Here is an 18,806-nt window from a genome sequence, read left to right as displayed (position 1 = left end):
TCTTGTAGCATGAACTTTTGTTTGCAAGTCTCAAATGAACAGATCATCAATATGCCATCCTCTATTCTATTGCCACTACTGAAATGCAGAGGAGTGTATGGCTGATATGATTTTTGGATTACTATGAGTAGGGGTAAACTGTGAGTAGAATGTGGTTAATCCTGAGGGGGAGGAGACATAGTTCCAGGATTTGCAAACAGTCTTGTTTGCAGAGTTAATATAGAGTGATGGGGGACGGCCTGCTTTTGGCAGCTAGACAGCCCTCCACAGGCCTTCCTTAGACGGAGAAGCGCAAATGGTAGCATTGCCCAATCTGGCTTCTCTAAAGCTCCATATAAAATGGTAAAAGTCTTTTTGTGAATTATTTAGGTGAAGTTTGTGTAGTGGGATTGGAAGGGCTTGACATAGGTATAGCAACCGTGCAACTACATTTATCTTGAGTGCTTGTATCTTGCATAACCAGGACATGGTGAGAGGATTCCATCTTGAAAGGTCTTGCTGAATCCAGGTGAAGAGTTTAGGGTAGTTAAGTTTATATGAATCCAAGATCTTGGGAGGGAAAAATAGACCCTATTGAGTGGAAGCTTGCGCAAATTTGAACAGTGTAGTGAGTTGATCACGGGATACAGTCTGGTTTAGTATTTTCAACTTATTTTTGTTAATTTTAAATGCTGAAGTAGAACCATACTCCCTTAGTTCAACTAGCAGAGGGTGGAGAGAAACTGAAGGGTTCTGCAGACTAATAGGGACATCCGCCACAAACATTGCAATTTATGCTTGTTTCTTACAAACTGTATTGCTTGAATAGTTATTATTCCTGATCCGCACCTCGGAAGGTTCCATCAAATCAGGGCAAAAGGTAAATGAGAGCCGCAGAGGGCACCCTTGTCTGGTTCCTCTTACTAAACTGAATTGGCATGATTTATAGCCATTTATTTTAACGGTAGATTTGGGGCAGCTATATGATGCAAATATCATGTTCACATATTGTTTGTCAAACCACATGGCCAAAAGAGTTGTTCTAAATGTGTCAAATTGATCCTGTGAAATGCATTTGATGTCTAAAGAGAGGAGGATTGTAGGGTGATTAAGAAATCTGGTTGTTTAATGTATCATGTGAGGTATTTTCCTAAAATTATTAAAGGTTTGTCGGCCTTTGATGAAGCCTGCTTGGTCTGGGAGTATGAATTCAGGTAGTGTCCTCTCTAATACATTATCGACGATTTTGGCTAACAATTTGATATCCAGGTTCTAGAGGGTCTTCGGGATCTTTGGCAGGTTTTGACAAGAGACTTATCACTGCTTCACCCATTGAATTAGTTACGGTATTAGAGTGTCGAACAAGTTGAATAGTGGGGTAAGTGGGGGACATAATTCCCTGGCAAAGTTTTGGACAAAAGGCCTATTAGCTCATCCAGTCCCCAGGCTTGATTATCTTATTTGTATTTATTTGAAGAACAGGGATGTCAATTTAAAATAATAACATTTACAGATGGTGGAAGGGTGCATGTGCAATAGCATAAGGATGAGAACAAGCAGTGAGCCAGTTTATGAGGGAGTACACAGTTGGAGAAAGTGCTTCAAACTAAAGAGAAGTACTAATTAAATTAGGAAAATTACATTATTAAGCAGCACTGGAGGCTGTGGTGGGGTCAGGTAGGGTGGATGGGGGGAGCTCCATCGTTAGCAAGTAAGTGAAGTTTAAGCCGAGCATTGAAGAGCTCCACAGTTGGGATGGCTTTAATTGTTAAGGACAGTGGGTTGCAGTGGAGCGGGTTGAGTAGGGAGAAAGAGTGGAAACGAAAGGAGGCACAGAGAGGGTATGGGATAGGGTATGGGACAGTGATACTGAGTGCAAAGGAGGATCGGAGGGACCCAGATGAGTGAACTGAGAAACAATCAGACACGAATTGAGGAACAAGACCATGGATGGCTTTGTAGACTAGGAGAAGGAACTTGAAAAGAGTGTGGTTGTGCATGGAGAGCGAAGCAGCATGTTGTCGATAGGTAGAGGTGGGGGTGGATCTGGCTAGGCTATAGAGAATGCAGGTAACAAAGTTAAAAACAGGTGGAGTAGAGAGCAAGTGCAAGGAGTAGGCTTGCGCAAAAGTCCAGGACGGGTTTTCCATATTTTGAGGAGGTTAATACGAACAGCAGAGGCAGAGGCAGTGGTAGTGATGAACTGCTACAGTCGTAGGTTGCTATCAATGAGGACCCCAAGTCTGTAAGCATTGTGTGAGGGAGCAAGGTCAGGCAGGAAGGAGATAGGACAGGGAAGAGTAGGGATGGCATTGGAATCTGTGAGAAAGAAGACTTTTTAAAGAGTTCGACATGAGGCAGCATACTAATTGCAGTGAGACGGTTTGTAATCTGTTCTGAGATAACTGGTGGGAAGGAGTAGTACAAAGGTGACAGTGAAAGCCAAAGAATGAGATAGGTCTTCCTACAGCAGAAGCATACAGGGTGAAGAGCAGAGGCCCTAGGACTCATCCTTCAGCAACGCCGACAGGAAGAGGTGTGGGGCCAGAGGTTTGCGAGTTCCAAGAGATTTTAAAGGATGGACCTTCCAGCCAGGGGGCAATCCAGGCCTGAGCAGATTTGCAAAACCCAAGGTCCTAGAGAGAGAGGAGGAGGGAGGAGTGGTCGAGGAGTGGTCGACAGTGACAAAAGCAGAAGAAAGGTATCTAAGGATGAGTATAGAAAAGAGTTTGGAGTGGTGAAAATCAGAGAGAAAGTTGGAGACATGCATGAATGCATTTGCGGTGTAGGGTTTTCCTATGGAAGCCAGATTGAAGTGCATCTCAAAGGCCATTATCCTCAAGGTACTTAATGATCTGGTGGAAGACCACCCACCCAAAGACTCTGGAAAAATGGGGAAGGAGAGAAACTGCGTGATAGTTTGCTGGGACGTTTGGGTCATGTAAAGAATTCATGGTGGCAACAGTAAAGACAGACAGAAGGGATCACAGTTCAAGGGTGTTTATTAAACTGTGAAATGCAGGATGGAAAAACACCTAACCTAAATCTAAATCTAAGATGGGAGCGAGTTTTCACTATTAAATGAAAATAAGGCAGTACTTTTGGCGTTGTGTCAAAACAAAAGGGCCTATACTAGAAAACCTATTGCCAATCCTTTCTCTAAATACAAAAAGAAGTGTGGGGTATTGTTCTCAATAAACAAAGAAGTGTTCACAAAGTAATAAGTCAGTATGTGATTGCCAGGGGTCTCCCTTCCCCACGTTTTGAGCATGGGACAAGGTGGATCTCCTGAGCACAGCACACACTCCAGCCTTCCCAGCACGAGCCGACAGTTCAGTACCATCTATCAGGTTCTTCGATGGTTGTCTCTTTCCAATAAAAAATCTTTTGGATTGTATATTGTATATTTATTTGTATAGCGCACCAATCCCTTAGGTATCTGGGCGCATTGTTCCAGTTACATTTGTACAAGTACAAGTTATGGATACATGATACAGACATTAGTTATAGGAACGTAAAACAACATTTACAACATAGCCATTTACAGGGACATGTAAATAATACAATAATACGAGATAGAATGTATACACCGGAAGGTAATAGGCCTGAGGAGAAATTATGTTGGGTTGGTTTTCCCACTGGCAAGCCATTTTTTAATGCTTGTCCTGAATTGAGAACGGGGCCAGGTGTAGTGCGCTCTTCTGATCTGAAACTCTTGCGCAGAATTGACTTGGCCAATTGGTGTTCCCAAGGGAATAGTGACTGTATCCTGGTGGGATGTGGAGCTTGCACCCTGTCCATGTATTTGAAACTTTGTAAATATCTGCCTACGGGCTCTACAAATCTTGAGCTTATTGTCTGATTTTGTTTCCCATTTGTAGTAGTAACTTGATGTGCCTTGTTCTAAGGGGTTCCTCAACTTTCGTTTTTAAGATTTGCAGTGTGTTTCTTTAAATTTTCCTTAATGCCTTTTTATCTACATATCCCCCCTGATGTTTCACTTTTTGGGTTGTTCTTATGTATTTATTCTGTTTATTTATTCCATTTATGTCGTCTGTAAGTTTTTGTTTTTGTGTACCGCTCTGAGGCCTATGGGTTAGTAGCGCTTTATAAGAATAAAAATCAAATCAAATCAAATTGGGGGAGGGTAGTAGCAGTTCTTCTAGCAGTGGGTATGGAATTCCACAGTTTAGAGCTAATACTGGGAAGCTTGTGCCTCCAGATTTCTGGCGGTTGTACATAGGAACTTGAAGGCGGTGCATTTGGGCCGATCTGGTAGGTCTGGTTGATTGGTTTTTGGTAAATCTGCAGACCAGGTAGTTTGGTGCAGAGTTTGTAAGGCATTTGTGAATGAGGGTTAGCTTTTTCAGGGAGATTCTGTTATTGATGGACAGCCATCTGGCGTTGCATCTTTTTCCTGATATGTAGTGGGAGCGGGATATATTGAAGGCTGCTCTGATCAACTTGTAGGGGAGAGAAATGGTCTGCAAACGTTTATTAGTTTACATGTATAGGCTGTAGAGGAGGCTACAGTGTTCACTTTGAGGAGGCTACAGCGTTCACTTGTTTAGTCGGTGTTAATGAGGTGTCAAAATAAACGCCTAGCGTCTTGACGACTTTGGAGACTGGAATTGCCATCAATGCAGAAGGAGATAGTATCAAGTTTGTTTAGTTGGACTTGTGAGCCAGTTAGTAGAAGGTCCGTCTTCTCAACATTAAGGCAGAGGCCATGTGTGGCCATCCATGCCTGAATGATGAGGTACATTTTGTTTAGAGGTTTGGAGTCGGTGTCATGATTACCAGAAATTGGGATAAGGATTTGGGTGTCATATGCATAATTAGTGTAGGTGACACCCAAAAGGTACATGTCGTTGAATAATGGTTTGGTGAAAATGTTATGAAGAGTTGGTGACACGCATGAGCCTTGTGGCACTCCGCATGTCACCGGGGCTGTATCCGCAGAGGAGAGGTGGAGAGGGTTGAGAAGACTCTTATCGTTCTGTTTTCTAAGAAGGATTGAGTCCACTCGATAGCTTCTTCAGAGAAGTGGGCTGAAGAAGAGAGGTGGTTGCAGAGGACTTTATGACTGACCAGGTCGAAAACAGCTGATAGATCAAGGAGAAGGAGGAGTGGTATATTGCCTTTGTCTATTTACTCATCAATTTCTGTTTTTAGGTCTATTAATACTGTTTCCGTGCCATGTCTAGGCCGGAAACCTGATTACCAAAGGCCTAGTAGGTTGTTAGCTTCCAAGTGGGTCTCAATTTGGAGATAGGCTGCCCGTTGAGAATTTTCAGTAGAAAAGGCACTGTGGTAATGGGCCTATAGTTTGTGAGAACATTGGCATCTTTCTAGTTAGTAGGGACAGTTTTTGTTTCAAAGGATGAGTTGAAGACTGTGATGGCTGTTGCCAGATCTTTTGCCACATCTTTAATGACGGTCGAAGGGCATATATCGCCATTCGCAGCGGGAGGGTGTTAGGCTACTGATAATGTTTTCTACTTCAGCGATGGTTAGTGAAGAGAATTTGAAGGGGTTGTCAGATATCTCTGCTGGGCTCTGGGTTTCAGAGGGTTTTAGGTCTATGTTGATGCTATGTTTTTTCATTTCGATCTTGGATTGTAGCTTAGTGATTTTAACGAGTAAGGCATCTCGAATCTTGGTGCACCAGTCCTTGTTTTTAGCACAAGACTCAGGGGCTGGGATGTGTGATTGAAGTTCACAGAGTACTTTAAAGAGTTCTTTAAAGCTCAATTTAGCATTGTAGATTCCGTTGTTATAGATTTCACTTTTAGTTTGTAGGATGGCGGTCTTATTTGCCTTGGCCGTTTTTAAGCCAATTGAGCCTTCCTTTTACTGTCACAAAGAGTTTTAAGGTTGGAGGTGAGCCAGTTATTGAGGTGAGCCTGAGGCTTAGCTTTTCGTAATTTCATAGGAGCCAAAGTATCAGTGGCATTGAGGAGCGTATAGTTATACAGGTCCACAAAGGTGGATGGGTCTGTATTTGTGTTGGAGTAGTTTAAGAGGGGTTGCAATAAAGGTAGTAGGTTTGCAGTAGTGATGTTTTTATTGTTTCTAGTTAGGGCAGGAGGAGCCAGGCGGTTGGTAGAAAGGGCAGGGGAGCAAGACTGTGTCGTGAATGTGATCATATGGTGGTCAGTCCATGCGCATGGTGCGTTGTCGTGGATATTGGTTTCACAGTTAAGGTCACCAATCAAGTCAATAATTCTGCCTTTGTTATGGGTAGGTTTACTGATACGGTGGGCGAATACTAGTTCTGTTACTGTGTTGGCTAGCGACATGGCTGAGCTGTCTTTGGGGTCAAAGAAGCCGCAGTTAAGATCGCAGAAGAGTAGAATTTGTGATCCAGGTTTAGTATCTGTGGCAAGGAGTTGTTGCAAATCATCCTTGCCTTTGAGGGCCTGATGCATTCCACAAACAAAAGGTTTTGTTCCTCATATTCTTTGGGTGATGGCTTCACCTATGGTCCCCCTCTTCCGGGCACAGACCCCTCACAAGTTGTATTCAACAAGTCAATCAGTGTCTTTATCAATGAACTTTGGGTGGTGACTTTCCACCCCTGGATCTCCCTCTTCTGGGTTCAGACTCCTTTTTAAATGCTAGCATCCCTCCTTTGTGTTCACACTGGCTTTTTGTACATTCACAAGTTTTAATGTCATTTCAAACAATTCACTGTGGACATCTCTCCATCAGGTTAATTTCTGTCAACACACTGTTCATGTACACATTTTCACCATGCAGGATTCATTTCCCTTAGCTTTCTCAATCATCTGACGGTCAAAGACATTCGATGGTACAGAGTATTTTGCAAGATCCCTGTATGACCACTTTGACCTCTCTTCGCCTCTTCCCAAGGCCTTCTGGTTGCGGTAGTCTCTACCATCGGGTAATCACCCAGAATTTCTTGCACGAGTACCCACGTGGTGCCGGACGACTCTGTTGTGGGTTTCCCCCCTCTTTTCTCAATAGTTCCTTTATACCTTTCAAAGTTCAAATTAGCCGCTTGCTACTTTTCATTCAACACAGTTCAGTTTCTTATCGACTCTCCCCTCGACTCATCGGCTGTGTTGAACCGTTTGACTTTCTTCTCTTTGGAGTCAAGGATGATACCTCCCAGACAGGCGTCTCTCCCCGGCTTGGTAATACGCAGAGGAGAGTCTTGTGTACCGCTGACATCTGTTGCGATACACATAGGCTATTGTTCCAAGTCTTAGGTTTCCATCCGTAGAGGTTTCACGGGCCTTGATTGGAAAGACAAGGTCGCGTCTCTCCTTGTCACACCTTCGGTATGCACCTTCTTTCACCTCCTTTTGAACTGCTGAGTTAGCTCTCACGTCGTGCGGTCTGCCTTGCTGGTCCAGCGCTCTCTTGCTCCACCTTTTATCCCTGTGAGGAAGGGAAAGGGCAGTTAGGTGTGTGTGATTCTGGTCAATTGTCTGCCTGACTTTGCCTGACCCTTGTATTGGGACATGTCAGGTAAACGGCTCTGGTGTTAGGCCGTTGTCTTTCGTGTTGTGCGAAAGTGTTTGTGTCCGAAAAGTGGGGGGCAGTGTTTTGGAATATCCAACATAGTAGGATGGAGAAAATGTGTTGAAAGAAGGGGGATACCGCTTCTCACACATGGGTGTCCCACTCCCACTCCCCAAAGACCCCCCCCTATCCAGGGGTTCCTTCCTCACTGGTCCACTCCCAGGAACTGGATCCAATAGCGATGGCTGTGTCCTGGCCACCTGGATGACAGATCCCCGGGGACTAGCCAGAGAGACACCTTCAGGTTTCTCACAGTCAGCAGAGGGTTTCTTCAATAGGGGTAATACAGTTTCAGATTTGAAGCGGGCAGGGAAGTGTCCAGCGGAAAAATAAAGGTTAAAGAGATCAGAGAGATAAGGGCAAGTTTTGAGACTAAGGCCCTCATTACGAGTCTGCCGGACCGGCAGACTACAACTATGCTTTCCTTGTCATAGGCGCCTGGCAGGTCTGTCCTGCCGGGCGCAACGGCCCAGGAAAAGCAGAGTTGTCACAGAAGCACCGGCACCGTTAGCAACGGTGCCGATGCTTCCGTGTCCCCACTCTCATGGAGTCGTATGGGGCTCCATGGTAATGGGGACTAACATTTTCCACCGCCTAATATCCCGGGTCACTGGGACTTGTAATGTCATGTCCCTGGGGCACTGGGATATCGGGCAGCGGAAACAGTGTTTCAGTCCAGCGGGTTACCACCAGACTTGTAATGAGACCCAAAGTCTTTGACCATTTGGGGAGCAAAAGGGTTGATATGAGCGCAATATGGTTTGGCACTGCAAAGGTTGGGTGCTAATTCAACAGGATAGGTAGCGAAGAAGTAGTCGAGTATAGAAGAGGTAGGGGGTGAGATGGTGGACAGAAGGAGGGTTGTGGGAGAGGAGTGTGGCTGTGAGAGTGTCATACATTTTAGAGATTTTAGAGGAAAAGTAGAGAGATAAGTAATAAGTAGAAAGGGAGGATGTGATGGATATTGGCTTGGGAGGTTTGAACAAAGATTGCATGGTAGATGAAAGTGATTGAGAAGGGAGAAGATTAGGTTTGCGAAGTAGGAGGATTTGGCAGAGTACAGTGCAGAGGTTAGGGCAGCAAGACAATCTTTGTATTTCTTCACCGCTGATCGTTTTTTCTAGAGTCAGTTTCTGGTTGCAGGTGAAATGTAGTAGTTTGGTATTAGACAAGTAAGAAGACATGTCATCTCCATGCATGAGTTAAGGATGCAAGGGGAGATGGTTGGAGGGTGGGGGGTTTGGGAAGATTACCTGGTCTGTTTTTTGTTCTGTTGTTGAGGATGTTCGGCCCTATACACTGCTTTATAGAAATGTCAAAATAAAGATAATTTTGAGGGCTCATTGTGTAATCCGTTGCCCCAATTGTCTCTGATAGCCTACATATGTGTTTTACATCTTTTGATCGTAAGAGCATTAGCTAATAGTCTGTTGGCTTTGTTACATTTTTCATAATTTAAGTGTTTCAGGTTTACAAGGGATTTTCTGCTTTTATTAGTGGACAAAACATTTATTTGATGTCTGGCCCCGCTGAGGGATTCTAACTCCTGGAGTTCGCTCAGTAGGCACTTGTGTTCCAAGCACAAGTCCCAGCGACAGAATTCCCCCTTGTATGATGCTGTAAATGCATCCCAGTTGTTACTGCGGGAAGTTTGCTCGCGTTTGTTTAATTCAAAGTGTTCAGTAATTTGTGCTTTGATTTCATTACACACCGCTGGATCTCTCAAGAAGTGTCATATAATACCCATCCTGTACACAGAGGAGTGGGAGCATCAATCTGCAAGGTGTCTGTGATGGACTATGGTCTGAAATGGAGTTAATACTCATTACAGCCTCACCAAGAGAGTTTTGTAGGTGTTTCGACATCCAGATGTAGTTTATTTTAGTATAAATGTAACCTGGATAAAAGTGTAATCTTTGATTGTTAAAGAGTTCTCTCCATGAATCAAATCAAATAGACCTAGAATGTGTTTTTTGCGTTTAAGTTTGTTGATGGCTTGCTTGGATTGTGAGATCAAACCCTTAGAATGATCTAGAGTTCTGTCCATAATTAGGTTGAAATGAACCGCTAAAATTAGCTCCCCTATTGCAAAATTTACAAGAGTGTGTTTTCTATATTAGGAGCATAGATTGTGGCAAGTGTAACCATTCTGTCTTAGAGTTTCCCCGCTACTATGGCGTATCTGCCCAGTGAATATGAGAAGGCTCCTGAAGTAATATGTGGTGTTCTCCTATGGCCTAAGACAGCTACCACAGCTTTCTTGTGATGCAAGGATAATAAAAAGTTTATTGGGAAGAATGTATAGCAATCTTTTATTTGGCAAATTTAAACCTCTGATGTTGGTGAATAAAATTATAATGTAATTTCAAGGCCTTTCTGAAGTTCAAGAAAATTAGGTCAGATCTATCCAGAGTTCCAGTCCAGCCCCCCCTATCTGTAGACATTTCTTCCCCACAGACAGTAAAACCCAGGAGTGCGTGGGGTTCCAACTATGTTTAGATAAAGCCACATTTCCAGCAATGAGGAAGACCCTCCTGCACCCAGTAGCCACAAAAGTCAACGTATAATTTAAAGAACAAAGAGCAATAGTCAACCAATTATAACTCACCATGCAACAATACGTGTAAAACCCGTTTTTGGTCCCCAGTCAATTAGAGTGTGTTGGCGGAACATGTCTCTAGTTTGGCAGTGCAGACAGAAGCAGTCTGTAAATTGAAAGGCACATTGTTCTTGTCAGTCTACTAAGGGTGACTGCAATGTTTAAAGCCCTCTAGAAAAGAGGATCAGCGTGGACCCATCTCCTAAAATCACATGGTTCATTGAGTTTGTTTAAGGAGGAGTCATGAGGGAGTCCGCTATCCACCCCACTGCCCGAAGCATAGATTGAGTACGGTCAGGGACATTGCTTCCGTCCGACTGATGTCTAGCATCAACCTGTTGTGACGAAGCATTTCATTCCCGAAACTCCACATGGGAAGTCAAAGTATGGTAAGATTGCTTTAGACTCAGATTCATTGGGTTTGTTTACGGGCCTCACATTTCAGCAGGGGTTTTAATTTCTTTTTAGGTCCTGCTGTCTTCCAGAGGTTTGCCTGAGCTTCTCTTGGAGCAAATCCATCCGTTGACATTTCAGATGGTAGAAGTATGATTTGATTAAATTCACAGCCCTCTTCAAGTAAGGTAATCCTATGGATCTGATTTTGATAGATAAGTTGACTACCTGTTCGGAAGGTCTATCTGAATCTAATCTTCAAAGAGTTTTCCATGATTGTTTTCGGTCACGTCTCTTAGAGTTATGGTTGAGCGATCCTGGAATAGCTGAATCTCGATGCCTATGAAGTCAATACGCCTCTTATCGCTAGGTACTTTTAGAAATTTCTCATGGAGGGTGAAGTTGTGAGGTTTGAAGAGAATGTATCTGGAGAAATCAGAGTCCTGGTTTGCAGAGGGTGGTTATGTACCCTCAATGCGCTCTATTTCCATATTTCAATACGAGAGTAGTTCTTGAAACCGTCTGCCTAGAAGGCCAAAGAGATTGGATCCTTCCGTAGAGTCTTTGCGGTATTTTAGGTGACTGTTTCTTCTCAATGAGCCATTCTCGAGGTCCTCACCTTTGGTTGATATGTCGTTTACCATGCGGTGTAATTTGGATACATCATCTGATAATTTGGGTACTTGTCTTCCACCATTTGTTCTGTAGCACTGATCCTGTCACCCAGGGCCAACAATTCTGTTTTCAGCTCAGTTATGTTTTTGGACACATTATCTTTGCGATCCGCCAATTGTTTGGTCAGGTTGTCTTGAAAGCCTTGTAAGCAACGGACCAGATCCACCCGAGTGTATGCCACAGGAGTGTCCTGCTGGCCCTCTGACACCTGCAATTATGACCCAGTGCATTGGGGGTTGGGGGAGGCGTGATGCAGGCTGCATGAATTGATCCATCCACCCTTTCAGTATTTCACATTGGGAGCTCATTGTAGCATGTGGTGCCAGAAACAACTCAAATGGGTGATCTCTGATGAAGCGTGATTCAAGTGCCCATCAAAAATGTCCTCTTACAAAAGTTATCTAGCATGGGTAGGATTTAACTAGCCTCTGATATGCTTCCACCACCAGGGCCCTCAGAGGGTCACATGATGGGCCTGCTTCATGACTTATTTGGAAGGACAACACCCTCCCTGCACATCTCCGTACCTTCTCGCCAGGATGTGTCACATCGCTCCTCGGAATTTGGAGGAAATGGCCCAGTTGTAAGTGTTTTCAAATGAAATGTGTGGCCATGTAGCACGTAGTGCGTCCCAAGCTTACTCTTTCCTTTCAGTGCCCCAGAGGGTGAGGACACAAAGCATGCACAGGGGTGGTCCTGAAAAACACAGCGCTGTGTGCTGATCCTCGATTAGGGGGAGGGGGCACCTGGTCACCCAAAGCGCCGTCCCTCCCACGCTGCTACCCGTGCTCCTCCGGTACCCACACCCCGCCACCTGTCCGCCTCAACGGCCCCTGTCCAGTATGGCTCTTCTCATGGCCGGATGGAGTGACAGGCCCGACCAGCACCGCCTTACCCCTGCATATCTCTGGAAACAGAAGAACAGTCACTGGGGGGTAAAGACGAAGCAACGAAGCCTCCAGGCATTTCCAGGTGAGTATGGTAGTGTTTGGGATCAGAGTGCTACTCCAGAGCCTCAGCACTACGCATTTTCCAAGGCGGCCATCTTGGCCCCGCCGCAAAAGCAGAACACTTTTGATGCAGCATGAGGAAAATATAACATTTGCTTTTTGAACACGCAAGGAGAATCTTCTGATCGATGAAACATTTAGCACTGTGTTTTTTACCCCAGAATCTAGTGTTCCAAAGTTCAGCACATGGATTAGCATGGCATGTTCTTGTGTGCTATGAACATCTAATACTTCCATTATTGCATCTGAAAATACATATTTACAGGCACTGCACTACATTATTAAGAGAATAACATGCACACTAAGAAAGCTTCAATACCGCAGAAATGCCCGAAGCAATGTCCAAACATACGATTACGTCCTTCCTCAACCCGACTGATAGCATCAATGTGTACTCAAGGATGAGCAATTAAAATTCTAAAACTACGAGGAGAATGGTGGCGGTTGGTGATTTTTTTAATTGGCGGCGCATAAACATTTCCCATGAAAATGCGTAAACAACTGAGCATAGAAAGAGGGCCCGAACCAACTAATGGGGGGAGGGGAGTCTCAGCTTCACAAAATATTTTAAAATAATGAATTAAAATGGTGAATTTTATAGCATGCATTCTGTGTCAAATTGGGTAAAAAGCCCCACAGTTTACAATGTGTTTGGTATGGTACGGCATGAACAAATTCCAACAGATGCCAAGCCAGGACAGCAAAATAAAAGGCATACAGAATGTTTCAGACAGGAAGGTCTCCCACTAAGTGATTTCTACAGCTCAGCCTTCCTCCCTGTTCCAAGTGTCACAAAAGTCCTCCCCTTCCTAGGGCTCTCCTTTTCTCTTTTGCTCATTCTCCTCTTCCAGGTAAAAGGGGCTCTCCCCCTCCATTGGGCAAACCCTCCCCTTGGGGATCCAAGTCTCTCTCTGTCTCTCTCTCCCTCTCTCTCTCACTCACACTCTCATAGCATATCCCTCTTCTGGGCTCACAGGGATATCCCCGCTTTCACTGGAGCATATCCCTCTTTTGGGGTGCCAGAATCTCCTCCTTGTCTCTTCAGCCCACCCATTTTCCGAGCTTGTGGGCTCTCCTCTTCCTCGCTGGGGTACACCCCTCTTCTGGGGATCAAGAGGCTCTTATTCCCCTCTCTTCCTTAAGGGATCACTCCCTTCTGGGCTCAAAGGGGCTCTGGTGCTCTTCTGCTTCCCCAGCTGTGTTTCTTAGCCTTAGGTTTAAGGCCCTCACTGTTATCCCATTGGCTGATGCAAACTTTTGAATTGAACGATTAATTGGCTTCCTATTGCAAGCCATGGAAAGGAAATCTTTAAAGGCTTTTAACCATCTTGGATTTCTTTCAGTTGGGTTCCAAGTGCAGGAGTTGGTGTTTGTCTGCTGCTCTAACCTGCAAAGAAGTTAGTTTTGTAGGGTTGTGGTGGTTAAAAGGCAGTCCCAGTGGACAGAAACCCCTCTAGTAAGTTCCCACCTGGACAAAATTGTTTTCCCTTTGGGAAAGGGAAGGAAGTATTTCTCCTCTTAAATGCTGCAAGGGAGGCAATAAACATTTCTCCTTCAGAAGTGCTACTGCTGAGGGTGGGTGGAATTGGCATAAGTTAGGTTTTTTCCCTTAGAGGATCCTCACCTATTGACTAAGGGAAATCTCTGCATGTGCTATGCTCCCTATAGTGTATATTTGTCTGAAATATACTCTGGAATCCACTCTAGGTTTTGGATCTCTAAACACCCTGTTTGTTTGGGATCTGGCAGTTTCAAACTAGGTCCAATTAGGGGGTTTGAGAAACATTCAAGGCTGGTCCCGTCAGTCCTAATCTCAGGCGAACCTGGGACTGGATGTGATGTTGACACTGTGACATTGTCGCAACATACATATGTTTGCTTTGCCTATAATGCCAGTAATACTAAAAGAAAACATGTCAATACTGGCCCTACAATATATGCCAGTATCCCTAGAAAAGAACATACTCCTGTTGGCTTTGCTAATAATGTCAGTATAAATGCCATGCCACTGTAATATGTCATGTCTAGATGGGCTGCACCAATGTAGGCCAGTAGAGCCACGCAAGAACACTTATATTGGTTTTGTCCATAATGCCAGTAAACAAATGTCATGCCAAGCTCACAAAACATGTACACGATGCCTGCACCAATAATCCCCCCTCCACATTAGAACACTCATCATGTTGGTGCCTATAATGCCAGCAGAAATGATATGCCCGCTGTAAGAAAAGGTGCAAGCTGTATGCATCAATAAGCCCCCACCACACATAATGACAATCATGTTGGCTTCCCATAGTACAACAAGAAATACCACTATCAGAAAACATGAACACACTCCTGTTGGCTTTGCTCATAATACCAGTTAAAATATGGCATGCCACTATCAGAAAACATAGTCATACAGACCGTGGTGCAGCCAGTAAGTAAACCAATTTAGGCCAGTATGGCCATGTAAGAACACTCATATTGGCTTACTCCACATAATGCCAGTAAGAAATGCCATGCCACTGTCATAAAATATGTACATGCTCCCTGCAACAATGAGCCCCTGTGACCCAGAAATCAAAAGCCCACTCCTGGCTGGCCCACATGCACATACACTCATCCATACACCTATACATCATACATGCAATATCATTCACACATGCCCTCCTACAACATACAGACTATCTCAAGCACACATGCACCCAGACAAACTCTCACATGCAAACTGATTTGTGTCCTACTCGTAGCAGCCACCTAGACTACAGACGGCACCTAACCCTCATTCCGCCACCCACGATAAACCTCCAAAAAGGAAGCCTGGAGAGCTTCCTGGTTCCTGAACATACTTGTTGGAGCGGAAGTACCACTAACGTGCAACCACAGTCCATGATAAGGTGCATTGAGGCACATGGGTGCCTCCAAAGAACATTTGGCCCTGCAGGTCTCAAGCCTGTATCCCCAAAGCAGTATACAAGACTGGGGAAGCAAAACACCCTCGGCTTGCAAGGCCCATTTGGCATCCACACTGGGAAATTGTTATTGTAAAAGCTAAACTGTGTGTCAAAACACAAAATATCCAGCCCAGGAGTAGGTTCTCAGGTGCAGCACTGTGTTGGCTTTCCTCCACTGTAACAGGTGGCAGGCTGGCTCCCTGTCGCCCAGTATGGACGAGCCACCCCCCACATTGGGAGTTCCCCATACACCTTACAGATACACTTATAAACTTCTGATCAGCCCATTCACTAGACAGTGCCATAGAAAACATATGTTCCTTAGCAATCTCCAGACAACACAACATCCCGGAAGCCCTTTACCAAGTTAATGTTAAAGGATATTTGTACCGCGCACAATCACCACTGGAGTGGTCCCCTGGCGCTCTGGCGGCTTTGAAAAGGGGAGAGGGGGGGTGAGTTAGTGGGAATGAGCTGGAAAAGTGCAAGATAGAAGTGATGTGCTGTTGGCAGCCTCAGCCCGGTGGGTCCGTTGGCTGAGCTTTGGGTACTTTACGGTCGGTAGTCGTCGTATGCTGTTGTGCAAGTCTATGTGCGGTTTGTTTTGTTGCAGTGTAGTGAAGTTCGTGCAGTTTGTTGCGTTTAAGGCTTGTGGTTGTGTTTGGTTAGAGTTTGAGAGGTGTATGCAGAGGGATGAAATTGTTAGTGGTTTGGTTAGTTGGCATTGCTATCCTTGCAGTTATGTCTAGGTGTGGTGGCTGCTATCATTCACCACTCCATCGGAGTGTGTCGCTTGCTAATCATCAATATTCCGTCCAGGTGTGAGGCAGGCTAGTGATCATGATTCCATTCTAGTGTTGCACTTGTCATCATTCAGTTTCATTTAAGTGTTCTAACATCCACATTTCCATCTAGATGCGACGCAGGCCAAGGTTAAGAATTCCATCCAAGTGTGGCACATTCTAACATTCACAATCCCGTCTAGATGCGACGCAAGCCAAGGATAAGAATTCCATCTAAGTGTGGCACATGCTAACATTCACAATCCCGTCTAGATGCGATGCAGGCCAAGGTTAAGAATTCCAACCAAGTGTGGCACATGCTAACATTCACAATCCCGTCTAGATGCGACACAAGCCAAGGCTAAGAATTCCATCTAAGTGTGGCACATGCTAACATTCACAATCCCATCTAGATGCAACGCAGGCCAAGGTTAAGAATTCCATCTAAGTGTGGCACAGGCTAACATTCACATTTCTGTCTAGATGCGACGCAAGCTAAGGTTAAGAATTCCATTTAAGTGTGGCACATGCCAACATTCACATTTCTATCTAGATGCGACGCAAGCTAAGGTTAAGAATTCCATCTAAGTGTGGCACATGCTAACATTCACAATCCCGTCCAGATGCGATGCAAGCTAAGGCTAAGAATTCCATCTAAGTGTGGCACATGCTAACATTCACAATCCTGTCTAGGTGTGATGCAAGCTACGGTTAAGAATTCCATCTAAGTGTGGCACATGCTAACATTCACAATCCCGTCCAGATGCGATGCAAGCTAAAGCTAAGAATTCCATCTAAGTGTGGCACATGCTAACATTCACAATCCCGTCGAGATGCGATGCAAGCTAAGGCTAAGAATTCCATCTAAGTGTGGCACATGCTAACATTCACAATCCTGTCTAGGTGTGATGCAAGCTAAGGTTAAGAATTCCATCTAGGTGTGGCACATGCTAACATTCACATTTCTGTCTAGATGCGACGCAAGCTAAGGTTAAGAATTCCATCTAGGTGTGGCACATGCTAACATTCACATTTCTGTCTAGATGCAACGCAAGCTAAGGTTAAGAATTCCATTTAAGTGTGGCACATGCTAACATTCACAATCCCGTCCAGATGCGATGCAAGCTAAGGCTAAGAATTCCATCTAAGTGTGGCACATGCTAACATTCACAATCCCGTCTAGATGCGACGCAAGCCAAGGCTAAGAATTCCATCTAAGTGTGGCACATGCTAACATTCACAATCCCATCTAGATGCAACGCAGGCCAAGGTTAAGAATTCCATCTAAGTGTGGCACAGGCTAACATTCACATTTCTGTCTAGATGCGACGCAAGCTAAGGTTAAGAATTCCATTTAAGTGTGGCACATGCCAACATTCACATTTCTATCTAGATGCGACGCAAGCTAAGGTTAAGAATTCCATCTAAGTGTGGCACATGCTAACATTCACAATCCCGTCCAGATGCGATGCAAGCTAAGGCTAAGAATTCCATCTAAGTGTGGCACATGCTAACATTCACAATCCTGTCTAGGTGTGATGCAAGCTACGGTTAAGAATTCCATCTAAGTGTGGCACATGCTAACATTCACAATCCCGTCCAGATGCGATGCAAGCTAAAGCTAAGAATTCCATCTAAGTGTGGCACATGCTAACATTCACAATCCCGTCGAGATGCAATGCAAGCTAAGGCTAACAATTCCATCTAAGTGTGGCACATGCTAACATTCACAATCCTGTCTAGGTGTGATGCAAGCTAAGGTTAAGAATTCCATCTAGGTGTGGCACATGCTAACATTCACATTTCTGTCTAGATGCGACGCAAGCTAAGGTTAAGAATTCCATCTAGGTGTGGCACATGCTAACATTCACATTTCTGTCTAGATGCAACGCAAGCTAAGGTTAAGAATTCCATTTAAGTGTGGCACATGATAACATTCACAATCCCGTCCAGATGCGATGCAAGCTAAGGCTAAGAATTCCATCTAAGTGTGGCACATGCTAACATTCACAAGCCTGTCTAGGTGTGACGCAAGCTAAGGTTAAGAATTCCATTTAAGTGTGGCACATGCTAACATTCACAATCCCGTCCAGATGCGATGCAAGCTAAGGCTAAGAATTCCATCTAAGTGTGGCACATGCTAACATTCACAATCCTGTCTAGGTGTGATGCAAGCTATGGTTAAGAATTTCATCTAAGTGTGGCACATGCTAACATTCACAATCCCGTCCAGATGCGATGCAAGCTAAGGCAAGAATTCCATCTAAGTGTGGCACATGCTAACATTCACAATCCCGTCCAGATGCGATGCAAGCTAAGGCTAAGAATTCCATCTAGGTGTGGCACATGCTAATATTCACAATCCTGTCTAGGTGTGATGCAAGCTAAGGTTAAGAATTCCATCTAAGAGTGGCACATACTAACATTCACATTTCTATCTAGATGTGACGCAAGCTTAGGTTAAGAATTCCATCTAGGTGTGGCACATGCTAACATTCACATTTCTATCCAGTTGCGATGCAAGCTAAGGTTAAGAATTCCAACCAGGTGTGGCATATGTTAACATAATTACACTTGTCTAAAGGCGGCGCAGGCTAATCTTGACCGTTCTCTATAGGTGTAGCACTAGTTAACATTGGCTAGAATGTTAGTGCGTGATGCAATGCAGCATTTACAGTCCAGCCAAGGGGGGCACACTGGGAGGGGGGAGGGTTCGAGACAGGAAGAGGGAGCGGGGTGTGGGGCAGCAGGCAAGATGGGGGCTGAGAGGGCCTGAGGGCACGAGTCATTACTCCCGAAATGCCCGCAAATGGAGGCTGGAGCAACGAGGCTCACAGCAAAACACACGCTCACCTGGCTCCAGAGTGGAAATGGGGCGAGC

This window comes from Ambystoma mexicanum, chromosome 4q, assembly GCF_040938575.1.
Source record: "Ambystoma mexicanum isolate Mex_15411 chromosome 4q, UKY_AmexF1_1, whole genome shotgun sequence".
Lineage (NCBI taxonomy): Eukaryota > Metazoa > Chordata > Amphibia > Caudata > Ambystomatidae > Ambystoma > Ambystoma mexicanum.
This window is presented reverse-complemented; position numbering follows the sequence as displayed.